At 42.1% G+C, this 27,635-nt stretch overlaps 1 protein-coding gene and 1 non-coding gene across 2 annotated transcripts in view; both read left to right on the top strand.

Annotated features, from left to right (window-relative positions):
- The window catches only part of DCHS2 (dachsous cadherin-related 2), a 332,448-nt gene that overhangs the window by 63,045 nt on the left and 241,768 nt on the right, over positions 1-27,635 (top strand). The window lies entirely within an intron of this gene.
- On the top strand, positions 14,730-14,801 carry TRNAW-CCA (transfer RNA tryptophan (anticodon CCA)). Its single transcript has one exon. It is a non-coding gene; the product is annotated as a tRNA-Trp (tRNA).

The raw sequence follows: 27,635 nt of genomic DNA, 5'->3' as shown, positions 1-27,635 counted from the left end.
TGCCTGCCTGAGAGCATGTTGGTGTACAGAGGAATTGATGAGTGTTATTCCTGAAGTAAAATTTGAACTTCTGCGTTATGACATTTAAGAAAAAAAGGATTTGGGTTATTAAAATTTATTTTATTATTTTTGTTGAAGTGCAGTTGATTTGTAATATTAGTTTCGGGTGTACTAAAAATTCAATATTTTTATAGATTATACTCCATTTAAAGTTATTACAGAGTAGTGTTGCTGTTCAGTTGCTCAGTTGTGTCCGACTCTTTGTGGCCCCATGGACTGCAGCACGCCAGGCCTTCCTGTCCTTCACCATCTCCTGGAGCTCGCTCACACTCATGTCCACTGAGTTAGTGATGCTGTCCAAACACCTCATCCTCTGTTGCCCCCTTCTCCTCCTGCCCTCAATCTTTCCCAGCATCAGGGTCTTTTACAGTGAGTTGGCTCTTCGCATCAGATGGCCAAAGGATTGGAGCTTCAGCTTCAGTGTCAGTCCTTCCAGTGAATATTCAGGGTTGATTTCCTTTATGATTGACTGGTTGGATCTCCTTGCAGTCCAAGTGACTCTCAAGAGTCTTCTCAAACACCATGGTTCGAAAGCATCAATTCTTTGGTGCTCAGACTTCTTTATGGTCCAGCTCTTGTTGGGAAAATCCCCTGGAGAAGGGAAAGGCTACCTACTCCAGTAGTTTGGCCTGGAGAATTCCATGGACTGTATAGTCCATGGGGTCACAAAGAGTCAGGCACGACTGAGCAACTTTCACTTTCCCTTTCTCACATCCATACACGACTACTGGAAAAACCATAGCTTTGACTATACAGACCTTTGTTGGCAAAGTGATGTCTCTGCTTTTGAATATTCTGTCTAGTTTGGTCATAGCTTTTCTTCCAAGGAGCAAGCATCTTTTAATTTCATGGCTGCAGTCACCATCTGTAGTGATTTTGGAGCCCAAGAAAATTAAAGTCTGTCACTGTTTGCATTGTTGCCTCATCTATTTGCCATGAAATAATGGGACTAGATGACATGATCTTCATGTTTTGAACGTTGAGTTTTAAGCCAGCTTTTTCACTCTCCTCTTTCACTTTCATCAAGAGGCTCTTTGGTTGCTCTTTGCTTTCTGCCGTAAGAGTGGTGTCATCTGCATATCTGAGGTTATTGATATTTCTCCTGGCAATCTTGATTCCAGCTTGTGCTACATCCAGCCCTTTCACATTATGTACTCTGCACATGAGTTAAATAAACAGGGTGACAATATAAAGCCTTGATGTACTCCTTTCTCAATTTTGAACCCGTCCATTGTTCTATGTCTGGTTCTAACTGTTGCTTCTTGACTTGCATATAACTTTCTCAGGTTGCAGGTAAGGTGGTCTGATATTCCCGTCTTTTTAAGAATTTTCCACAGTTTATTGTGATCCACAGAGTCAAAGACTTTAGCGTAGTCAGTAAAGTAGGCGTAGATGTTTTTCTGGAATTCTGTTGCTTCTTCTATGAACCAGCAGGTATTGACAATCTGATCTCTGGTTCCTCTGTCTTTTCAAAATCCAGCTAGTACATCTGGAAGTTCTCAGTTCACATATGCTGGAGCCTAGCTTGAAGGATTTTGAGCATACCTTGCTAGCATGTGAAATGAGTGCAATTGTGCAGTAGTTTGAACATGCTTTGGCATTGCCCTTCTTTGGAATTGAAATGAAAACTGACCTTTTATAGCCCTGTGGCCACTGCTGAGTTTTCTAAATTTGCTGACATATTGAGTGTAGCACTTTCACAGCATCATCTTTAGGCTTTGAAATAGCTCAGCTGGAATTCTATCACCTCCACTAGCTTTGTTCGTAGTGATGCTTCCTGAGGTTCACTTGACTTTGCATTTCAGCATGTCCGGCTCTAGTTGAGTGATCACACCATCATGGTTATCTGGGTCCTTAAGATCTTTTTTGTACAGTTCTTCTGTGTAGTCTTGCTACTACTTCTTTATATCTTCTGCTTCTGTTAGGTTCCATACCATTTCTGTCCTTTATTGGGCCCATCTTTGCATGAAATATTCCCTTGGTATCTCTAATTTTCTTGAAGAGTTATCTAGTCTTTCCCATTCTATTATTTTTCTCTATTTCTTTGCATTGACCACTGAGGAAGGCTGTCTTATCTCTCCTTGCTCTTCTTGGAATCTGCATTCAGATGGGTGTATCTTTCCTTTTCTCCTTTACACAGTAGTTTGTGACTCTTAGTCGCATTTCCCCTACCCAATCCCTTCCCCCTTCTCTCTCTCCTCTGGTAGTACTAGTGTATTCCCTACATCCATGAGTCTCTTTTTGTTATATACATTCGTTTTCTTTTTTAGACTCCACGTGTAAATGATAACACAGAGTATTTGTCTTTATCTGACTTATTCTTTACCAGCTGAGCCACAAGGGAAGCCCAAGAATACTGGAGTGGGTAGCCTATCCCTTCTCCAGCAGATCTCCCAGACCCAGGAATTGAACCAGGGTTTCCTGCGTTCCAGGCAGATTCTTTTTTTTTTTTTTTATTTTATTTGTTTTTTCCCCCCTTTATTTATTTATTTATTTTTTCAGTGGGTTTTGTCATACATTGATGTGAATCAGCCATAGATTTACACGTATTCCCCATCCCGATCCCCCCTCCCACCTCCCTCTCCACCTGATTCCTCTAGGTCTTCCCAGTGCACCAGGCCCGAGCACTTGTCTCATGCATCCCACCTGGGCTGGTGATCTGTTTCACCATAGATAATATATTAATATACATGCTGTTCTTTTGAAACATCCCACCCTCACATTCTCCCACAGAGTTCAAAAGTCTGTTCTGTACTTCTGTGTCTCTTTTTCTGTTTTGCATATAGGGTTGTCGTTACCATCTTTCTAAATTCCATATATATGTGTTAGTATGCTGTAATGTTCTTTATCTTTCTGGATTACTTCACTCTGTATAATGAGCTCCAGTTTCAGGCAGATTCTTTACCAACTGAGCTATCAGGGAAGTCCTGACTTATTGCACCAAGGATAATGCTCTCTCGTTCCATCTACCTTGTTTCAAATGGCAGAATTTCTTTCTTTTTTATGGCTGAATAGTATTCTATTGTGTGTATACACCCTATCTTCTTTATCCTTTCATGTGTTGATGGACAATTGGGTTGCTTCCATATTTTGGCTATTTAAAAATGTCACAATGAACGTTGGGGTCCAATATCTTTTCAAGTTAGTGTTCTAGTTTTCTTCAGATAAATACCCAAAAGTGGAATTGATGGATGTTCAGTTCAGTTCAGTCGCTCAGCCATGTCTGATTCTTTGCAACTCCATGAACCACAGCACGCCAGGCCTCCCTGTCCATCACCAACTCCAGGAATCCACCCAAATCCATGTCCATTGAGTCAGTGATGCCATCCAACCATCTCATCCTCTGTTGTCCCCTCGTCCTCCTGCCTTCAATCTTTCCCAGCATCAGGGTCTTTTCAAATGAGTCAACTCTTCACATGAGGTGGCCAAAGTATTGGAGTTTCAGCTTCAACACCAGTCCTTCCAATGAACAACCAGGACTGATTTCCTTTAGGATGGACTGGTTTAATCTCCTTGCAGTCCAAGGGACTCTCAAGAGTCTTCTCCAACACCACAGTTCAAAAACATCAATTCTTCGGTGCTCAGCTTTCTTTATAGTCCAACTCTCACAACCATACATGACCACTGGAAAAACCATAACCTTGACTAGACGGACCTTTGTTGACAAAGTAATGTCTCTGCTTCTTAATATGCTATCTAGGTTGGTCATAACTTTCCTTCCAAGGAGTAAGCGTCTTTTAATTTTGTGGCTGCAATCACCATCTGCAATGATTTTGGAACCCAGAAAAAGAAAGTCAGCCACTGTTTCCACTGTTTCCCCATCTATTTGCCATGAAGTGATGGGATCGGATGCCATGATCTTATTTTTCTGAATGTTGAGCTTTAAGCCAACTTTTTCACTCTGCTTTCACTTTCATCAAGAGGCTCTTTAGTTCTTCTTCACTTTCTGCTATAAGGGTGGTGTCATCTGCATATCTGAGGTTATTGATATTTCTTCTGGCAATCTTGATTCCAGCTTGTGCTTCTTCCAGCCCAGCATTTCTCATGATGTACTCTGCATATACGTTAAATAAGCTGGGACAATATACAGCCTTGATGTACTCCTTTTCCTATTTGGAACCAGTCTGTTGTTCCATGTTCAGTTCTAACTGTTGCTTCCTGACCTGCATACAGGTTTCTCAAGAGGCAGGTCTTTCGCCATGCACGTCTTTCACCATGCAGGTCATTTGCAGTTCTGTTGCTATTTTTTTGAAGAATCTTCATACTGTTTTCCATTGTTACTGCATCAATTTACATTCCCACCAATAGTGTATAAGGGTTTCCTTTTTCCAATCCTTGCCAACACTTGTTATTTGTTGTCTTTTGTTAATAGTCTTTCTGATGGGTAGGAGGTGCTACCTCACTGTGTTTTTTATTTGCATTTCCCTGATGATTAGTGAGGCTGAGCATCTTTTCATGTGCCTGTTGCCATCTGTGTCTCTTCCTTGGAAAAAATGTCTATTGAGGGCCTCTGTCCTTTTTAAAAAATCAGTTGATTTGTTTTTTTGCTATTGCGTTGTATGAGTTGTTTACATATTTTGGATATTAACCCCTACTGGACATATCATTTGTAAATATTCTCTCATATTCAGTAGTTGCCTTTTCCTTTTGTTGATGGCTTCCTCTGCTGTGCAAAAGATTTTTAGTTTGATGTAGTCATTTTTATTTTTCCTTTTGTTTCCCTTACAAAAGAGAGAGCTTTGAAAACAGATTGCTAAGAGAAATGTCAAAGAGCAAACTGCCTATGTTTCCTTCTAAAAGTTTTATGGGTTCAAATTTTACATTTAAGTCTTTAATGCATCTAGGATTCATTTTTGCACATGGTGTTAAAAAATGGGCTAGTATCATTCCTTTACATGTAACTGTCTAGTTTTCTGAATGCCGCTTGTTAAAGAGACTATATTTCCCCATTATATTTTCTCTTAAAAGACACAGATCATTGGATTTCATCCATCTAATTCAACACGACCTCATCTTAACTTGTTTACATCTGCAAAAACTGTATTTCCAATACAGTCTTATTCACAGGTACCAGAGTTTGGGACTTGAACATAACTTTTGGGGAGACACATTCAAACCATTACAGGAAGGAATCAGTTACTAGAGCCAGTTGGGGGGAGAGAGAGGGGGTGAGATAGAGAGGTTGGGCAGAGAGTTCTGCCGAGGCCTCCCTTCAGAAGCTGATGACTCTGTGAAGATGAGCCAGGAAACAGATGCTCTGATCTTCCTCTCTCTGATCTCCTGCTCTGCCTCCTTTTGGCTGAGCTCCCTGGGAGTCCAGAGAGTGAGGCAGCCTCAGGATGAGATCCATAAGGTGAGTCTTGAGGGCACAGAGCAAGGTGGACAAAAGTAGAGATGGGATTTGGGACATAAATGTTAGGTTTCTTGACGCTCCCCCTCTTCTTTTTCTCATCCCATCACTCCCCCATTTCCTAAAAGTTGTTCTCCACACCTGTTCTTTTAGTGACCACTCTCCCTTTATAAACTCAAGTGGTGGCAGGTGAAATATTAAATACCAGTCAGTTCAGTCACTCAGTCGTGTCCGACTTTTTGTGACCCCATGGACTGCAGCAGTCTTGGCATCTCTGTCTACCACCAACTCCCAGAGCTTGCTCAAACTCATGCCCGCTGAGTCAGTGATGCCATCCCACCATCTCATCCTCTGTCGTCCCCTTCTCCTCCTGCCTTCAATCTTTCCCAGCATCAGGGTCTTTTCCAATGAGTCACTTCTTCGCATCAGGTGGCTTCAGCTTCAGTATCAGTCCTTCCATTGTATATTCAGGACTGATTTCCTTTACAATGGACTGGCTTGATCTCCTTGCTGTCCAAGGGACTCTCAAGAGTCTTCTCCAGTACCACCATTAAAAAGCATCAATTCTTCACTGCTCAGCCTTCTTTATATTCCAACTCTCACATCCATACATGACTACTGGAAAAACCATATTTTTGACTATATGGACCTTTGTCAGCAAAGTAATGTCTCTGCTTTTTAATATGCTGTCTAGGTTGGTCATAGCTTTTCTTCCAAGAAGCAAGTATCTTTTAATTTCATGCTTCTGTCACCATCTGCAAAGATTTTGGAGCCCAAGAAAATGAAGTCTGTCACTGTTTCCATTGTTTCCATCTATTTGCCATGAAGTGATGGGACTGGATGCCATGATCTTAGTTTTTATTAAATATAGGTAACCAAAATATATTGTTGTTGTTTAGTCGCTAAGTCGTGTTTGACTCTTTTGCAACCCCATGGACTGTAGCCGCCCAGGCTTCTCAGTCCATAGGATTTTCAAGGCAGGAATACTGGAGTGGGTTGCCATTTCCTTCTCCAGGGGATCTTCCTGACCCAGGGAGTAAACGTGAATCTCCTGCATTGATGGCAGAATTCTTTACTGCTGAGCCACCAGGGAAGCCCAACTGAAATATATATCCAGGCTCAAAAGAACAACTTCTTCTCTGCGGAACAAATGAAGAATGGTAATTTAAGCCAAAGCCCTAGGCTTCTGCATTGATTCTGGGATGTCTGGAAGCAGGAAGTGGTGGCTAGTTCAGCTTCTGCAGATAGAGAGGACTGATGGTCCGAGGGCTCTGAACCAGGTGGCCACAAAGGGAAGCAGGCTTCCCGTGGGCTTTGAGGCTGGAAGTATGATATTTCAGTGTCCCCGTGGAGTAGAAGCCTTTTAATGCCATCACGAGTCTTGAAAGAGATTCAGTGGATCAGTGTTACTGTCTGCATAGAAAAATTCAGGAAAATATGTCAGCTAATTATTGGATGACTTCCTGAACAATGTATAGAAACTCAAAAGCATTCCTAAATACCAGTAAGAAACAATGAGACATTGTCAGATAAGGTAGCTAACCTTTTAGCAAAATATATCTAATAAAAGATGTGCAAGAAAATTTCTGAGTTAACTTCAAACCAGTATTGAGGGATGACAGTTGAACAAACACCACTTATGATGTAATCAAAATGCAGCTTTAATTTTGTCTCTTAAAATGTGTCTAAAAGAGGAGGTTGTCCCCACACTTGGACTGCAGCTTGCACTATCATTTCTGATGACTCTCAGGTAACTGGGACTTGTGTTCTCTTTTAAATTACATGCACAGCCTTATTTCAGTAAATAAAATATCCAGTCCTCCATGATAGCCAAAGCTCAAAATATAATTTAGTGTCAAATCTCTCCCTTACTCGAGGTGAGGTCTCTTTACTATTTCTCTTATGATATTTAAAGATGTTAATACTCCCATAAATTGACCTGTAGACTTGATGCAGTTCAGTTCAGTCATTCAGTCATGTCCAACTCTTTGTGACCCCATGGACTGCAGCACGCCAAGCTTCCCTGTCCATCACCAATCCCTGAGATTACTCAAACTCATGTCCATTGAGTCGGCATTGCCATCCAACCATCTCATCCTCTGTCATCCCCTTCTCCTACCGCCTTCAATCTTTCCCAGCATCAGGTCTTTTCCAATGAGTCAGTTCTTTGCATCAGGTGGCCAAAGTATTGGAGTTTCAGCTTCAGCATCAGTCTGATTTCATTTACGATTGACTGGTTGGATCTCCTTGCAGTCCAAGGGACTCTCAAGAGTCTTCTCCAACATCACAGTTCAAAAGCATCAATTCTTCAGTGCTCAGCTTTCTTTACAGTCCAGCTCTCACATCTATACATGACTACTGGAAATATAAATCTTGGAGTGGGGGGTGGGGGAGTGGGGGCATCCCACCCCTACTAGTGGTAGAGAACCCGCCTGCCAATTCAGGAAATGTAAAAGACACGGGTTTGATCCCTGGGTCAGGGAAGATCCCCTGGAGGAGGGCATGGCAACCCACTCCAATGTTCTTGCCTGGAGAATCCTATGGACAGAGGAGCCTGGCGGGCTACAGTCCACAGGGTTACAAAGAATCAGACATGACTGAAGGGACTTAGCATGCATGCACATATAAATCCCAGTGTTTTGTGGGTTTTTTTTGGTGGACTTTGATCAATTGATTTTCAAGTGTATGTGAACATGAAGAGGGCCAATAATGACAAGGCAATTTTGCAAAAGAAGAAGGGGGCCAGGGTCCTTGAACTACCAGGAAGGAAGACTTATTATTAAAGCATAGTAATTAAGATCACATTATTACTGGTATAGGAATGGACAAGTCAATCCATGGAACCCAGAAACAGACTCACACATACGACACTTGATTTTTTTCAGAAGTGGCACTGCAGAGCCACAGGGCAAGATGGTCTTTTTTCATTAAATGGTGCTAGGACAATTGAGAATTTATGGAGAAAAAATGAAATTGAATCCCCATAAGCAGTTGTAGTAGATGATGCAGAAATTGAATCCTAAAATTAGTTGTTTGGAATAAATTAATAAAAAAAAAACAGAAAAGTAGTTTTTTGAGGTGTTACAGGGCTGCATACATTTTTGAGGCCCATCGATAGTGCCACAGCATACAATTCATACTTAGATTTTAAAAGATCCATAGTTCAGACTGTAGCTGTAAGATGGGTCCACGAATTGTACAGTGCCTTCTGCTCCACAGAAGAGACCATTGGACTATAGTTAACTCCTTATCCTGGGGTATTAATTCTCACATGTTCTCAAGAAGAATACTATTGTTTCCAAAAATGGGGTCTGACTGCTTGCTACTCAAAAACCAATACTCCAGAAGCAAGGTTGGTGGAAAGTTTGCTTTATTGCAGAGACCAGCAACCAGGGGAGAGGGCAGACTTGTGTCCAAAGGCTGACTCCCCCAGTGACAATCAGTGGGCAAAAGCATTTCTAGGCTGGGGGAGGGGCTACCTGTAGAAGCAGTACAGTTAGCTCTGACATTCATCTTGAAATCGGTCATGCGGTGGTATGACCAGAATCATCTTGATTGTTTTAAGTAGAGTTAATCTTGAGTTCCAGGGTTGGTTTGTTCCCATTTCCTTGAGGCCAGTTTTCAGAATTGTGGCAGCTTATGTCATGGCTACAAGACAGCTCAATGGATATGGCTCAGAATATTACCTATAAGTCCTTGAGGAGGATCTATGGTCAAATCAAGGTCCTTGACTTTTCTTAATAATAAATGGTTATCATTTTGTCCTCTTTATTGATTTTGTTTGCTTCTGCATTTTCTCACTTCTCAGATTAAATTTATTATTTGACTAAAGTTCTTCTACAGACAAAAGGCAGGTGGAGAACATGAGGGGAAGGACCATAGGATCCTACTCTGTTTCTCTAGAGGTACCTCTTATTTTTATTCTGCCTGGAATTTCCAAGTAGCTAATCAGAACACCTAAAGGACAGTGAAACAAACTTTCCTGGGTGTGGGGTGGAGGGGTTTGAACTTCTGATACTGCCTAGGCTTGAAACAATTGTCCTTTTCTCATTTAACCTTAGCCTGTCATGAGTTCTTAGATGAACCTGGAAACCTTTTCATGGCCCTAGAATATGACCTAATATTTCAGTGACATAAATGTGGCTGCTTTAAAAAAGAACATTTCATAAATTGATGTCATAACAGGGTTTAGACTCTCATTTGTGCCCCGTACGTGCATGCCACGCCATCCTTTCCTGCTTGTGAAGTATTTAATGTGTGTGCCTCCTGCCTCTTCAGTTAGATTCCAAAGTGCTAAAGACAGTGATCGTGGCTCGTTTGAGGGGCACTTACACTGTTAGTGTTATTGAACTATTGTAATCCTGGCTGACATTTATGCTTACTCTCTGATAGGTACTTTCTATTAATATTATCAGGGCTTCCCAGGTGGCCCTAGTGGTAAGGAACCAGCCTGCCAGTGCAAGAGACAAAAGAGACACAAGTTCAGTGCCTCAGTCAGGGAAGATCCCCTGGAGGAGGCCGTGGCAACCCACTCCAGCATTCTTGGCTGGAGAATCCCATGGACAGAAGAGCCTGGTGGGCTGCCGTCCATGGGGTCTCAAAGACAGACTGAAGCAACTGAGCATGCACGCATGCATTAGTATTATCAAATATATTCCCTAGATACCACCATGATGTGGATAACTATTGGAATCCCTATTTTGCAGAGGTAAAAATTGAGGCCCAGGGTGTAAAGTGATTTGTTGGTGATCTCACAGCTAGTCAGGAGCGGAGCTAGGGAACAATGCCATGGGAATCCTAAAGTCTTGGCTACTCACTATGGAATACTGTTTTCTATTATATACAGAAGAAACTGATTAAGAAAAGTTTTTAACTTCTATGGCAACTGAAACTGACCCTGCCTTACTTAAATAGAAAAAACATTCTTGAAAGAATATGGGGTAGTTTAAAAAAGTGATCCAAAGTCTAAGAAACTAGGTTAGGAGTGTGGGCAGACACCCAGACTAGCTGGGTCACCTTGCAGAAGTGGTCAGATAAATCCACTGCTGCTAGGGGCTGCAGCCAAGGCAGAACTGACGGCTTGTTCTTGCTTCACTTGCTCAAAAGTTTGTTTTCTTGTGACAACTTCCATTTGGCCCTGTCTTGGACACCTGTGAGTGCTCCATCTGCCAAGGGTGAAGAGAGAGAATGTGGCCTCCTCTGGCTTCCACGATGACAAGTAAGACTTGGCTTTCCATCACAACCCATGGACTGAAGGCTTCCCCACTGGAGGAGCAGACTTAGATGTTGCACAGCCAGAAGGTGACGAACAGCCATGAGAGCCTCCTGCTTGCAGAGTGTGTTCATCCCACAGCCAGCTGCTCACCCAGAGTGACCCCTTGCCACTAGTGTTCCGTGCCTGATTCCATGCCAGCAAACGGGAGAGCTGTCTGCATAAGCCAGACTTAGGACATTAAACACCAGCCCCTTCCTGTTGCACCAGAAATACTGATCCAGTTTGTATGCTGATGCCAGATTGTGCCCTGATTTTCCTAAGATTTCACTAAGATTTTCCTGCTTTTAGAATCATAATCCAATATCCTACTAGAATCTCATACATTAATTACTTTTTCTTTTCTTTTCAAACTTCCCCTCTTTGGGGTTCTGTAAACTTATCAGTAGCATTGTCCTTTTACCCTGTTCTCTCTTCCCCATCCCCTTTGACCCCAGCATCTAAGTATTTACCAAATCTTGCATGCATGCATACTAAGACATTTCAGTCATTTCTGACTCTCTGTGACCCTATAGACTATAGCCTGCCAGGCTCCTCTGTCCATGGGATTCTCCAGGCAAGAATACTGGAGTGGGTCACCATGCCCTCCTCCAGGGGATCTTCCTCGACCCAGGGATGGAATTCGTGTCTCCTGTCTCCTGCATTGGCAGGCGAATTCTTTACCACTAGCGACACCTGGGGTCAGACGATTACCAAACTTTAGCACATTGGCCCTCTCATTTTGTTTCACCCTTGTTATTTGTTGCATGACTTGATACTTAATGGTGGTCTTCCCAGGTGGCGCTAGTGGTCAATAACCTTTGCAGGAGACACAGGAGACTTGGGTTTGATCCTTGGGCAGAAAGATCCCCTAGAGAAGGAAATGGCAACCAAGGCCAGTATTCTTGCCTGGAGAATCCTATGGACAGAATAGCCTGGTGGGCTACATTCCACAGGGTTGGAAAGAGCTGGACACGATTGGAGCAACTTAGCATGCAGCATGCATACGTAATGGGATTTGATATCTCTAGTCTTCCCTCTTCCAATCTGCCTTTCCTTATTGCTACCAAATTAAGTTTCTCTGTAGTACAGCTCAAGCCTTATTTTTCTCTTGCCCCTGACTCTTCATGGCCTCCTGGGCTTGAGTTCAGGGCATCCTTTGATATGGCACCAGCCCACATCCCCAACCGAGTTCTCCACTTACTGCTTTCATCCACACTCCCTCAGCCAAGCTGGGTGTGAATATTCTAGAATATTCTGTCTGTCAGCTGCTTACAATGTGTAGGACAATTGATTGGCCTCAACTGTATATTTTATCACAAAAATCCTATGTGAAAAGCTTTTATTCTTTCCATTTTATGGATGAAGAGAGAGAGAGAGTTGATGCTGTGGGGCTTTCTCAAGGTCACTCTGGTGTAAGTGGTGGAGCTGAGCTTCAAGCCCTGTCTTCCCAGCTCCGAGGTCAGTGTTCTTCCCAGCACACTTCATCTCTTGGCAGCTGCCTTTTCAGTTGCCTCTGTGTGGGGTACCCCTTCCCTTTATTTCTGTGTGGCCGAAATTGCTCCTTCTTTCAAAACCACTCAGATGTCATCCACTCAGTAAAACATTCTTGAATCACTGTTGCTCCAAGTAACCTCTGATTCCCCAAGCGTTTATCTCTTTTATGGATCAACACTTTGCATTATGGTCCTTCATATCTAGATCGTGTGAGGAGTCACAGGTGAGTTCCTTCTTCTTGCCTTACCTTGCCAAGTATTAGCATTGATGAACAGAAGCTTCCCAATCCAAAGCCCGCCAAATGTAAAAGCAGTGGTCATAAAGGATCTATGTTGTCATCACTGACACCACGGATACCTGTTCTCTGCTGGCATCCACATCCAGTTTTCGCCGTCTGCCAACGAGAAGTCATTACAGGTGAAGTGTCTGCTTAGATGAGATGGCAAAGAGATGCTCCCCCTTGTGGTAGGAGGACTTAGATGGCAAGAGGATGGCCATGGGGAGCAGCTGGACACGGCTGGGCCCCGGGAAGAGTCTGGTGTGTAATTTTGATCTAGGCAGGCTGCACATTGATCCTGAGGAAAACAGAGGCCATGAGGTCAACCACGGAAGGAGACTGGAAAAAGAAGGCAGGGTCAGGGATCAAAGAAAGGACCAAGGATCCCCTTGCCCCGGTCTGGGCCCCAGGGTGTTCCAATCCAAGGGGAGCAGGTGGATTATTAGTGACAGAAGGTGTCAGTAGCCGAGTGGAGTGTGATACTGAATCCCCCCTTATTTTTCACTCGAGGCCAGAATGGCTCCCAGAGTGTGTGTGGGCGGTGGGGAGAAGCAATCAGACATGCTTGGCTGGGGTGAGGGGCCTGTGGTGTGTGGGTGGAGAAGCTGACAACAGGATTACTTCTAAAAAGCCCTGTTTAAAAACTTTTTATGGTTCATTTAAACCCTGTGGCTTTGGGAGTTAGCTCACAGCTAAGTGTATTGCCTTAGTTAAGTGGAGTCTGATGAAACAGAAATGTATTTTCTATTATTTGATATAGAGACCTGGTAGAATGGAACTTCAGTCCCTGCTACGTGTTAAAATGCTGTTTCCCAAACTAACTACCATGTCAGTGTCAGAGTTCCAATTTTAATGATTAAGGGGACCAGCTAGTTGGTATTTGACTTCTAAATGGAAGAGTTTTATATTCCTTGTAGATGTTTTTTAGCGACATTTGAAAATGCAAGTGATGTCAATCAATTAAATTATTCTATCTGGAAGAAATGTAGCTTTTACTTAGCTTAGAAATTTTGAACAGGGAAGCATTCTCCAAAGGCCACTTGAGGGGCCGCACTAGCTGGGACTGCTGCTGTCTAGTGTTTGCACAACATAGAGGGACCACAAAGCTACTTTCCCCGCTGATGGCACTAGAGCTTTCCAAAAGTCTTAGTCTTTCCACTCAGCTGCAACTTTGGGATGACTTTGGTGGTCAGCCTCTGTACTGAAGGGATGGATCCCAGCAGGCCCTGTTGTACATCTCGGTGAGTAATCGCTGTCCCCTGTTACTTGGCCGTGAACCCTGAGCCCAGAGATCCTGTTTATCTGCCGCTGTCACGGGGCACTTATCAGGAATCTGGTTTCTATGGTGAAGTCTTCTCTCCTGCTGGGAAAAGTTGTTAATTAAAAAAGAAATAGGGCTGTCAAAAATGAATCATTGAGTGCTCTGGTTATCTCTGAATTCTCTCCCTATCGTAGATGTACTTATCACAGGGGGGAAGGGATCCTGCTGCAGCCTTCCTCCAGGCAGCATCCGTTACCTGGCAGAGGGGGAGGCGGTATCTGCAGATAACACAATCCTGAATCTTAAACAGGATGGGCTTGAAGGAAAATAACCTTCTTGGTTTCTGTGAGGCATCTGATTTGAGGTAAAGGCTCATTCTCACAGGTCTATGGAATTTACTGAGAACGTGTAAGGTTTCTGACAACCTGCAGCTTTTAAAACTCCTAGTTCCACAGTTCATATATTTCTTCACAGTGTGCAGTTGGGCTGTTTACCCTGAAATCCAAGAGATTCTAGGTTGATTTAATAATTCAGTTTAATGTCTGCATAATTCAGTTTCTCAAAATTCATTTTAGTTGTTTAGATCTATAGTTTGCTTTCATCTTCATTTTCTTTTACATGTTGTTGTTTTTTTGGTCCTATGCACTGTAAATTTTCATTTTTCCACAGCCTGTATTTTCTCATTTTCTTTAGCTCCTTATAATCACTGTGTAAAGACTAGTGAGGCTCTTTATTTTCAAATATTGTACGCATTTGTTGGTATGTTCACAAGTTTTTTTCTTGGTTCAGTTTTAATATTGTTTACATTCATCTCAGTGACTTATTTCTACGTATGCCTTGAATTATAGTTGTTCAGGATCCAATTTACTTCTTTCTTCTTGAATGCTTTGATTCTTGAAGTTCCTTGCTTTTACTTTCTGTTGCAGTGCTATCTACCATTGCATGTAAAAGGAGCTTTTTTTTCTTTTCCGTTATAGGTTATTATAAGATATTGAATATAGTTTCCTATACTATGCAATAGGAAAGTATATCTTCCCAGGTGGCTCAGAGGTTAAAGCATCTGCCTCCAGTGCGGAAGGCCCGGGTTCAATCCCTGGGTCGGGAAGATCCCCTGGAGAAGGAAATGGCAACCCACTCCAGTATTCTTGCCTGGAGAATTTCATGGACAGAGGAGCCTGGTAGTCTACAGTCCACATGGTCACAAAGAGTGGGACACGACTGAGAAACTTCACTTTCATACTATGCAGTAAATCCTTGTTTATCTATTTTATATATAGTGATTTATATCTGTTAATCCCAACTCCTAGTTTATCCCTTTCCCCTTACCCTTTGGTAATCATAGGTTTGCTTTCTATGTCTGTAAGTCTGTTTTTCTTTTGTAAGTAAGTTCACTTGTACTATTTTTTAGATTCCATATGTTAGTGATGTCATATAATATTTTTTTCTCCGACTTACTTCACTTAGTATGATATTTTCTAGGTCCACAAGTATGGCTGCAAATATTCTTTTGTAATTCATTCTTTTTTATGCCTGAATAATATTCCATTATACATACATACCACATATTCTTTACTCATTCTTCTGTTGGTGAACACTTAGGTTGCTTCTATGTCTTGGCTCTTATAAATAGTACCACTGTGAATATTGGGGTGCATGCGTTGCTGGGTCATATGGTGACTCTATATTTTTTAGTTTTTTAAGGAACTTCCCTTCCCTACTCTTCTCCAGAGTGGCTGCACCAACTTACTTTCCCATCAACATTGTGGGAAGGTTTTCTTTTCTAAAGGAGCCTTTGTATACTTGGATGTCATTTACACATTTAACAATTTGACTAGTATTTGTTAACCTCCTACTCTGTGCTTATTCAGTACGACAAGCACATATTTTTACAGTACAACATATTTTTACAATACCACCAACCTTCGAAGAAGATAAAATATGATGCTTTTTGACTCTGCTGTTAAAGTGTGGTCCCTGGAATAGCAGCATTGGCATCACCTTGTTAGAAATACAGAGGCTCAGGCCCTGCCCATGATGTGCTGAACCAAGATACTTAGGTCATCTGCATACATCTTACAGTTTAAGAAGAGTGCACAGAGATATACAAAAATTTTAAGGATGTGTTAGTAGATTTTGCATGCTAGATTTTAATTATTTGTAAATTATTACTGAAATGTACAGATATAGATTACAGACTGACTTTTATTATCTCAGTGATGAAAAGAAACTCTCCTTCAAAGTTAGAGAGATATATTGCAGGGACGTTGAGCCATGTTCACTTGTTGATTTGTTGATAGTTCCACAAATTGTTTTTGAAACATCTGTATGATATAAGATGGATAGATTCTGGTTTCTGGAAACTTACATTTTAACCAGAGACACAACCAGTTATTCAATTATTAGGAAGGAATGAAGTTCTGACACATGCTACAGCATGGGTGAACCTTGAAATCATTGTGAAAGGAGCCAGTCACAGAAAACCACATTTTACATGACTCCATTCATGTGCGCCCTGGAGAAGAAAATGGCAACTGACTCCAGTACTCTTGCCTGGAAAATCCCATGGACAGAGGAGCCTGGCAGGCTACAGTCCATGGGGTCACAGTCGGACATGACTAAGTGACTAAACCATGCTTATGAAAAGAATAGGGAAAATCTATAGGACAGAAACTGATTTCGTGTTAGCTTAGGGCTAGAGAAAGGATATTTTCATGGAGGTCAGGGATGGATAGGGTGGCGGTAGATAAAGGGTATGGGCTTGGATAGGGCAGTGACAGATAAAGGGTATGTGTTTCTTTGGAGATGATGAAAATGTTCTGAAATTGGATGTGGTGACGGTTGTGTGTATCTATGAATATACTAAAAACCATTGAATTCTATACTATAATTGTGTGAATCTTGTGGTATGTGAATTATATCAATAAAAGTGTTAACAGTTATTTTGGGGAAGACTAGGAGACTTGCCACCTGATGTGAAGAACTGACTCATTGGAAAAGACCCTGATGCTGGGAAAGTTTAAAGGCAGGAGGAGAAGGGGACAATGGAGAATGAGATGGTTGGATGGCATCACCAACTTGATGGACGTGAATCTGAGCAAATTCCAGGAGTTGGTGTGGACACAGAGGCCTGGCATGCTGCAGTCCATGGGGTCACAAAGAGTCAGACACGACTGAGCCACTAAACTGAACTGAACTGAAGAGAAAGAGTATTGGATGCTATGAGTATGTATATTGGAGGCTTCAGGCCTGGATGTGAAAGGCTGTTTTGATCAGGTGTCCCTTCAGCAGAGCTTTGAAGAATGGGTGGAAATTTCCTGGGTAAAGGCAGGGCAGTTGAGAGCATTCCAGGAAGAGGGGTAGCACCACCTGGGGCCACGGCGGGAGGCTCCACAGCACATGCAGACCTGCACAGCCATGTGATGGAACACGGGCCGAGAGGAGGCGAGGGTCCTGGGTGCAGGTCAGGACCTGAGGGGCCCTCAGGGTGCAAGGAGTTTTACGCTAGAACAATAGACAGTTACTACAGAGCTTCAGCAATGAGTAGGTGTGGCTGTTTTTGTTTTTTTTTAATCACTCTTGATTTTGGGTGAAAAATGGGTTGGATAGGGTGGATAGGGACCAAGAGTAGAGATGGAAGACTCATTGGGAGTCCAAGGTTTGGACAGACATGGTCGCAGTGGAGAAGGAAAGTAGTGCATGTTTCAGGATATGTTCTGAAGGTGGAGTTAACACTTGCTGATGGAGTGGGGCTGGGTGAATCATGGATGACTCAGGTTTCTGATTTGTACTCCATCAGTTCAGTGTTGGATATATTGAGTTTGAGGGACCTGTGGTCACTCATATGGAGATGCTGAAAAGTTGTACTTGGAGGACTAGGACTCAAATGAGTGTTCTGGGCAGATGATGAAGTTGAAGCATTGTTATCACGTGGGTGGTAGTTAAAATCATGGGCAGAGAGGAAGTGGCCTTAGTAGAGAGCATAGCCTGAGAAGGCCTTGAAGACCAAACCTCTGAGGACCCCAGCGCTGAAAGGTTGGATAGAAGTGGAAGAGTCAGCTTATGAGACTGAGAGGGGTGTTTAGAGAAGTAGAAGGGAAATCACGACAGTGTGGTTCTGTGAAATCAGGGGAAGAGAATGTATCATGAAATAAGGAGTAGCAAGCTTTGTTGAATGAAGCTCAGTGGTTATATGCAGTGAGGATGGAAATGTGTATTGCTTTAGCAACATGGAGGCTATTTATTAAGGGTGTTTTCAGTGAAGTGATGGGGTGGTAAACCAGGCTGGAGCAGATTAAGGAAGGGATGAAAAGTGAGGAAAAGGGCATGTGGAAACTCATTTGAACTATTTAGCTGCAACAGGATGGAGAGAGAAAAGTCCGTGGCTGAAAGGAAAAATGGGTTCAAATTTAGCATCTTAAGGACTTTTGCAAGTTTAAGCTTCCCAGATGCCACTAATGGGAATCTGCCTATTAATGCAGTAGAAGTAAGAGATGCAGTTCGATCTCTGCATTGGGAAGATCCCCTGGAGTAGGAAGTGGCAATCCGCTCCAGTATTCTTGCCTGGAGAATTCTATGGACAGAGGAGCCTAGTGGGCTATGGTCCATAGGGCCTCAAAGAGTCGGACATGACTGAGTGACTGAACGTGAATATGAATGCATGTTTAAACACAGATGAGAAGGGTCTGGTTAAAAGGGGAAACTTTTAGAGGGGAAAGAAGTGATGTTTTAATGATGTATTTTGATGCTTCATCAGATGTTTCATATTCTGTAAATAATTACTGAGCTTTCGCTTTATGCCAGGGATTATGCTGTAGCTAAGGTTATAGCAAAGACAGTGAGTTTCTGACCATGGGTTACTTCCTATGATGCCTCCTGGGTGGCTAACATTCCTTAGGACTGGGACTTCACTCTGCTCTCCCAGTGTATAGATAATGCCTATCATATCAGTGATGTCAATAAAATTTTGCTGAAATGTGTCATTAAACCCACTCCTAGTAGGTGTGATTTAGGGGTGACAGTTCCAATAATGGTGACATATGTGTTATACTTATTAATAGTGGTAATTCCTGAGTTACTGGTAGGCACTAATAAGGATTAGGTTTATTAGTACCCACCACTCACTGATGCCAAAAAAGTTCTCTTCCTTCCATCACTACCTACCCCCTAGAATGTCCCACAAGGGTCCCCTTTGTGTCCATAACCACCCCTCTCAAGCTAGTCTTCCCATCCCATTGAGTCTGCCCATATATATATATGGTACATAGCAAGTCCATCCTATTCACTCAGCCCCCATGGCCATTGTTTAAAATCCTCACTTTTTCTCACTTGTGTTGATACAACAATCTACTAATCTATCTGACTTACCCACTTCCTAGTCATCATTCTATACTGTTGCCAAAGGATGTTCTTAACACAAGGGGGTGTGACCCCTGGCTGAAAAGACTTCAGGATACACTTCAACCCTTCATTATCCTGTATCTATGCAACCTCACCCCCACTTTCCCCTATACCCCAAATACTTGTCCACTCACACCCTTTTCTCTGGCCCTGTTTGCTTGTTTTTGTTCTAGTTCTAAGACATGGTTCAAGCATCACCCCACTTCCTCTCCTGGAGACCTTCCCTCCTCATGCCCAGACTGAGTCTAGTGTCTCCTTTCCACTGTCCTACAGCCCTATGTCCACACTCCCAGCAATTCCTGCCCTCTTTAGTAGAATTTCTGTTTCCCAGTTTCCCAAACAATGCAGAATTTTCTTGAGTTCTTCATAAATTTTGATTGAACAGTTAAACTTTCAAGTAGATGAAAAATCTACTTATAATTATCTAAGCCTAGACACCTTACTCTTTTTTATGTAAACACATAATTTGTGCACTGATTTAATATGTCCTGAATTACTCAGGAAAACAACTATCAAGTAAACTGAGGGAAGGTGATACTTTGTTGTCTTTGTAACTGTACTATTTTGCAAGATACATCACCCATGGTAGCACTGCCTGCTAAATCATGTCACCAGTTTGGGAGACCTGTATCAGTCTGCATTTGTAGCTGATCTTTGCACACTGACTTTGTGTGGGTGTTTGTGCACATGAATATACACTTATTTTACTCTTATTTTTGATGTCAGATAAGAAGCATTCATGTGTAGCATTCATGCAGATTCTTTGTGTGGATATCTTTTTTCAGCTTTTATTTCAAATTATAAAATATGTACAAAGGCATATTGAATGTCTTATTTCTCATAATTCCATACTTATTAGATGGTGGGAAGGGATAAATTAAGAATTTGAGAGTAACATATACAAGGACGTACTGTATAGCACAGGGAACTCAATTATTCCATAATAACCTATGTGGGAGAAGAATCTGGAACATATATATATATATGTGTGTGTATATGTATATATAATATTGAATATATATAGAAAATATTGAGTGTATATGTATATATAATGTTGAGTGTGTGTATATATATATATGTCTGAGCCTTAATTTCAACATATCTAAAAGTGATAGATTTGATTATTTTGACATTTTTTTCATATTTAGTCCAATAATTATGTCCCTAGAAGAACATTGTGAAACACAGTTTGCATTTAAAACAATCCTATTTACTGGGAAGAATTTTACTACCAGAAAATGTGACCATATGATGGAACTTGACCATGACAAAAGCAAACTCCAAATGAAGAATGGTCAGGTGTTTTTCCTATTAACAGTTGTTCACTTTGTCTGCCATCCAATGGGGTTTGCTGGCAGATAAGCAAGGCTGAAACGGTAAGGGAAAATATTGCACAAGAAAAGAGTAAAATTGAGGAAGTGCTTTCTATTAACTTATTTTGTTTTCTGAAAGTTGGGAAAAAGCCTGTGATTCTGTTTTGGTGGTGGGACAGAGAGAAAGATAATCTAAAATCTGGTCCATTATGAAGGTTGTTTTGTAACTATTAAGAGGTTTTATTGGTCCAAGTCCCTGTGGTCCAAGTCCCTGTATTCCAGGACATTTTTTTTCCCTGACTATGGTAGCATTGTTAGATTTAGCAAATAAAAGTACAGGACACCCAGTTAAGTCTGAATTTCAGATAAACAGCAAATCATTTTTTAAGTATGTTTCAAATATTACATGGAGCAGTGTGATTTCTAAAACATTAATATTTGCAGTCTCCTAACATTTGAGGGTTTTTTTTGTAGGAAGTCCAAGAATATTCCAAGGTTCTTGCATTGAAGCAGCTCGTAGGGGGCACAGTTGCTGTGAGGGAGTTAAGTCCAGCAATTTTTGATAAGGACAAAGTGCTTTGGCTTGAATGTAAATAGTTTTCTGGTTTGACCAAGAGAATGTGGGAAGGGCTTCTCATCTTGAGCATCAAACTGTCCAATCTGCTCACAGTTTCACCTGGGAATCCACAGGGTAAACAGGTGAGAATGACTCTGAGCCCCTTGCCCTGATGACAAGCCACAAGCTTGGAACTATCGTGACTAAGCTAAGGATGGTGGCTTCCAACGGAGGCTGCCACCTTGAGGGTGCATGTAAATACGGTAATAAACGTGCCCCTGGGACTGGACAAAGAGAGCAGAAGGGATGGGCAGACGGAGTCTGGGTAGACAGGGAAGGAGCCATGCATGTTGTTAATGCCTTGAGATATAAAAACATCTGGGAAATAAAATGAATGAAGCTGACTGCAGGTGTGAGCCTTTGCCAAGGCTGTGTGGGAAGGTGCAGTGGGGAACTGGAGAGGGCCCCTCCTTCCCTCTTCTCAGCCTCCAGCTTCGAGATTAAAAAACAACAGAGAAATCATAGTGTTATGCTTGGGAACACTGGCCAGATTTATAACCATTTGTTAAGTTTGATTTTTCCCCAGTTCTCCTGTGTGGTGATAAGCTGGTTATTCTGGAAGTGGGTGGAGCTACTGTGTGATCTGAGAGCATGGGATGTGCAGAGCTTTCAGTCAGCATCTGTCTGGAGATGTCAGAGAAGTCTTCTCTAGAGCCGGTGTCAAGGAGGAATTTGAGGATCAGATGGCAGACAGGAGCTGGGAAGCAACAGTTAGAGGACGCAGTGTGAGGACAAAATCGGAAGGGAGACTACTTCCTCATGGGTGGGACCAGTGTCAGAGACATGAAGGAGAAGAGAAGATGCTGGGAGGGCAACCCTGACCCTCTGGCTTCTTATCCCAGCGGGAAGTAGAAAGCCTGCTGGGCAGCGGGCGGCGGGCAGCGGGCACGCTGCCCTCTTCCAGTGCTCACAGTCCTCCGTGTTTGCGGCGTGGACTCTCCTCCAGGCTGCTGGTCTCCAACGTGCTCCTGTGCCCTGCGGGTGCTCCCCAGAGCCGAGAGCTAATCCTGACCACCGTGTGGAGCACCCCCTTCCTGCTACTTCTTCCGTGTCCGTCGCATGTCTACAACTTCAGCCTTCCAGCTTTTTTGATTGAATATATGAACAAATAAGAATTTTCCAGTACTCAATTCCAATATGTGTTAATTTCCTTGTGAAAACACATGAAATTATAAATAAATCTATAGAATATTGAAATATTACATTGTATAAAATATGTATAAATAGATATACAACATTTAAATTTGTAAATATGTAAAGCGTGTATTTTTTTTTCTTCTTCTTTTTTTTTTTATTAGTTGGAGGCTAATTACTTCACAACATTTCAGTGGGTTTTGTCATACATTGATATGAATCAGCCATGGATTTACACGTATTCCCCATCCCGATCCCCGCTCCCACCTCCCTCTCCACCCGATTCCTCTGGGTCTTCCCAGTGCACCAGGCCCGAGCACTTGTCTCATGCATCCCACCTGGGCTGGTGATCTGTTTCACCATAGATAGTATACATGCTGTTCTTTTGAAATATCCCACCCTCACATTCTCCCACAGAGTTCAAAAGTCTGTTCTGTATTTCTGTGTCTCTTTTTCTGTTTTGCATATAGGGTTGTCGTTACCATCTTTATAAATTCCATATATATGTGTTAGTATGCTGTAATGTTCTTTATCTTTCTGGCTTACTTCACTCTGTATAAGGGGCTCCAGCTTCATCCATCTCATTAGGACTGGTTCAAATGAATTCTTTTTAATGGCTGAGTAATATTCCATGGTGTATATGTACCACAGCTTCCTTATCCATTCATCTGCTGATGGGCATCTAGGTTGCTTCCATGTCCTGGCTATTATAAACAGTGCTGCGATGAACATTGGGGTGCACCTGTCTCTTTCAGATCTGGTTTCCTCAGTGTGTATGCCCAGATGTGGGATTGCTGGGTCATATGGCAGTTCTATTTCCAGTTTTTAAAGAAATCTCCACACTGTTCTCCATAGCGGCTGTACTAGTTTGCATTCCCACCAACAGTGTAAGAGGGTTCCCTTTTCTCCACACCCTCTCCAGCATTTATTGCTTGTAGACTTTTGGATAGCAGCCATCCTGACTGGCGTGTAATGGTACCTCATTGTGGTTTTGATTTGCATTTCTCTGATAATGAGTGATGTTGAGCATCTTTTCATGTGTTTGTTAGCCATCTGTATGTCTTCTTTGGAGAAATGTCTGTTTAGTTCTTTGGCCCATTTTTTGATTGGGTCATTTATTTTTCTGGAATTGAGCTTCAGGAGTTGCTTGTATATTTTTGAGATTAATCCTTTGTCTGTTTCTTCATTTGCTATTATTTTCTCCCAATCTGAGGGCTGTCTTTTCACCTTACTTATAGTTTCCTTTGTAGTGCAAAAGCTTTTAAGTTTCATTAGGTCCCAGTTGTTTAGTTTTGCCTTTATTTCCAATATTCTGGGAGGTGGGTCATAGAGGATCTTGCTGTGATTTATGTCGGAGAGTGTTTTGCCTATGTTCTCCTCTAGGAGTTTTATCGTTTCTGGTCTTACATTTAGATCTTTAATCCATTTTGAGTTTATTTTTGTGTATGGTGTTAGAAAGTGTTCTAGTTTCATGCTTTTACAAGTGGTTGACCAGTTTTCCCAGCACCACTTGTTAAAGAGGTTGTCTTTTTTCCATTGTATATCCTTGCCTCCTTTGTCAAAGATAAGGTGTCCATAGGTTCGTGGATTTATCTCTGGGCTTTCTATTCTGTTCCATTGATCTATATTTCTGTCTTTGTGCCAGTACCATACTGTCTTGATGACTGTGGCTTTGTAATAGAGTCTGAAGTCAGGCAGGTTGATTCCTCCAGTTCCATTCTTCTTTCTCAAGATTACTTTGGCTATTCGAGGTTTTTTGTATTTCCATACAAATTGTGAAATTATTTGTTCTAGTTCTGTGAAAAATACCGTTGGTAGCTTGATAGGGATTGCATTGAATCTATAGATTGCTTTGGGTAGAATAGCCATTTTGACAATATTGATTCTTCCAATCCATGAACACGGTATGTTTCTCCAAAGTATATATCTGTATATAAGATATATAGAAATAAAAGTGGAAGCAGTCAAAAAATTATTAAAATGAATGTGGTTTTTTTCCCACAACTGCCTGTCTCCACTTGGCCAAGCCTTCAGGTGTGTCTGTGTGGTCTGAAGGCCCGGCCGGACAGGAGTGCAGCTGGACCTGCATATGATCCGTCTCATTGTCGCTGCGCGCACAGCCTCCTGACTGGCTCTGGCTTCTGCAGTGCAGGGCCTGGGGCTCTAGTGCCCGCTACCCCAGGTCAGACTGACTTGAGAATCATTAACTGAAAGCACTGACTTCCTGGTCTTCCCTCAGCACTCGAGTCATTGATCAATATCTGAATAAACTCATGTCGCCACTGGACGCTTCTCTGAGCAAGGAGGGATTCTGTTCAATGCCCGAATTCAAGGGCAGACCTGGGAGGGGAAATGCCCCCAAGTGATGATGTAGTGACACCCCCAGAGGTAATAAACATCCCTGGGAACTGTGAGAATGAGGAAGATGTTAGAAAGTTCTCTTACAAATGGGTTATGGGCTCCAATCAAATGTGTATGCAGTGAAACCTATGCATAGCAGGACAAGTTATGAAATGTGTCATCAGTACTTCAGATAAAAGATAAAAAATAAATCCTACTAAGTGATTGCCAACATCTGTCATCAACACTGCCAACATCCGTTGGATCATAGAAAAAGCAGGAGAATTCCAGAAAAACATCTTCTTCTGCTTCATTGACTATGCTAAAGCCTTTGACTGTGTGGATCACAACAAACTGTGGGAAATTCTTCAAGAGATGGGAATACCAGACCACCTTACCTGCCTCCTGAGAAATCTATATGCAGGTCAAGAAGTAACAGTTAGAACCAGACATGGAACAGACTGGTTCCAAACTGGGAAAGGAGTCCATAAAGGCTGTATATTGTCACCCTGCTTATTCAACTTCTAAGCAGAGTACATCATGAGAAATGCCAGGCTGGAAGAAGCACAGGCTGGAATCATGATTGCCGGGAGAAATATCAATTACCTCAGATATGCAGATGACACCACCCTTATGGCAGAATGTGAAGAGGAGCTAAAGAGTCTGTTAATGAAAGTGAAAGAGGAGATTGAAGAAAACTGTCTTAAAACTCAACATTCAAAAGCAAAGATCATGGCATGTGGTCCCAACACTTCATGGCAAATAGATGGGGGAACAGTGGAAACAGTGACAGACTTTATTTTCTTGGGCTCCAAAGTTACTGCAGATGATGACTGCAGCCATGAAATTAAAAGAGACTTACTCCTTGTAAGAAAAGCTATCAAATACTTGGAAATACTGTTTATCTATATACTTAGTTTCCTCATCTGTTGATTTGCAGACACTAGGGTTTCATTAACACCTCATGGTTCTCACTAGGATAATTAGTTAGCCAAGGAAAATAGCCACTTGTTAGGCAGATGAACAGCTGCTGAAGCTTGTTGGAGACAAAGCCGGGGGTGAGCCTTCCGCCACACCCACGTGAGCTCATCTGAGAATGGGACCAGCCCCTCTGCTGGCAGCTAAGGGCAGGGGAGACACCCCCACTGCCAAAGCGCTGCTTTCCCAGTGGCCTGGCACGCTGGCAGGTTTAGACCTTTCTAAATTGCAGTCCATCTACTCCTCTTTTTCTCGACACCCACAGTGTCTCATCTAGGGAAGGGGTGAGATATATGGGGTCTCACTTCACTTCTCCCTCTCGAATACGTAAGTGAAGTTTTAGGTGTTCATATTGGAACACCTATATGTTCATAAGGAAAGGCCTGTCCCCGCATCTTGATAAGTATTAGTCTTAGTACTTTAAAAGCATAGTTTCAGGCAGGTATTGAGAAGCTTGTGTTTGGATGCAGTCCAGTGACAGTGGTGATACATTCTTATCTGAGTAGGGAAACAAGTGTACCGTGGTATCAGAGATGCGTCTTAAATCACGGCCTGATTTTTTGGCAGTTATATTTCCCTTGTCAAGAAAAGGTTAGTTGGAGATGTCTTTTTGTCTTCATTCTGTTTTATACACTCTGGGATTTTTCTGCTTTGCTTCTGCTAATATTAGAAGCTTAACTTCAGGAAAATAATGTACAGGTTTAAGCATTTTGTGTTTTCATTGGGTTTAAAGAAATGCTATATTCAGGCTGTTAACATTTTGTTCTAAATTTTCAAAACATGGTTTAATAACTAACTTGGTGTTTTGGAATCACCTCTGAAACACAGAAGTATTACTTTCAATTGGAATATATGTATATAGATTTTATTTATTTATTCAACAAATATCTTTGACTGCCTCCTTTCTGTCTGGCAAGTGATGAATAAGACAAGGGAACTTATTCATTTATTTTTGGTGGGAGAAGAGTACAAAACTCAGTAAACAAACAAATTAATAAAATTACTTTAGATATTAAACACAAAGAAGGAAATAAAACAGTTGTATTTATCAGGGTCCTAGCAAGAAGCAGAGAGTTATAATAATTTGATAAAAAATTCTGTTCATAAAGGTACAGAAGGAATTCCCTGGCAGTCCAGTGATTGAGGCTTCACTTTCCAACACAGGAGCTGTGAGTTCCATCCACGGTAGGGGTGCTAAGATCCCACATGCCTCATGGCCATAACACCAAGACATAAAACAGGAGCTATATTGTAACAAATTAAATAAAGACTGTAGGAACAGTCCACGTCAAAAATAATAATAATGCAGGTATGACAGGAGCAGAGTAAGGAGACCTCAGAAGTTAACGTAGCGCGGTCAGTTTGGGACCAGAGGCAGACCCTGAAGAGGAGGGCCCGGTTCCCTCCAGGGTGGAGAGGACCAGGTCAGCGAGACTGCTGGCCGGGCTGCTGTGAGGAGAGAACTGAGGAAGGAAACTCCACTCACGGGCTCCCCACTGGGGGAATCTGCTGGAAGTCACAGGATGAGGCAGCGGGGCGATGCAGTCTGTACCTGGCAGCCTTCCCGGGCACAGAGCAAGGGGCAGCAGGGTGGGCCATGGAGGTGCCTGGGGAAGGCTGGCGATCTCAAACGTCATATTCATTCTGCCTCAAAACCGTCTGCAGTTTATTTTAAGTGATCCAAAGTAAGTTTATGGAAAGATAGCCAGCAACATAAAACTGATTATCGGTGATAAAATTGTTATACATTGTAACTCTATTTGAGAGCAAGAAGGCCTTGCTTCCACTTTGGAAGATGAAATATTGCATGGAGTGAGTGTAATTGCAGTTGAGCTTAAGAAATGTGTTTTAGGAACAGTTTGGCTAAAATTGTTGGCTAAACAACTTTGAACAATTTGGCTAAACTCTACAATCCTTTTAGAATCATAGACTTGTACTTAAACCTACTTCCCTCTGTTTCCGCTCACTGTATAAATCACATTGATAGGTACTTGCTGACTTCCTTCCTCCCTCTCTCCCTCTCCCTCTGTCTCTCCCTTCTCCCTTCCTCTCTACCTCTGTGCCTTCGACAAACATTTATTGAGAGTCCGCAGTTTACACAGTTGCAATAAGATTCTGTACTGAGCAAGACTATGTTCCTACTCTGGGAATTCAGTTTCAA

Source organism: Dama dama, chromosome 5 (genome assembly GCF_033118175.1).
Source record: "Dama dama isolate Ldn47 chromosome 5, ASM3311817v1, whole genome shotgun sequence".
Taxonomy (NCBI): Eukaryota; Metazoa; Chordata; class Mammalia; order Artiodactyla; family Cervidae; genus Dama; species Dama dama.
Note: the sequence above shows the minus strand (reverse complement) of the source record. Positions and strands in the feature narration are given on the sequence as shown.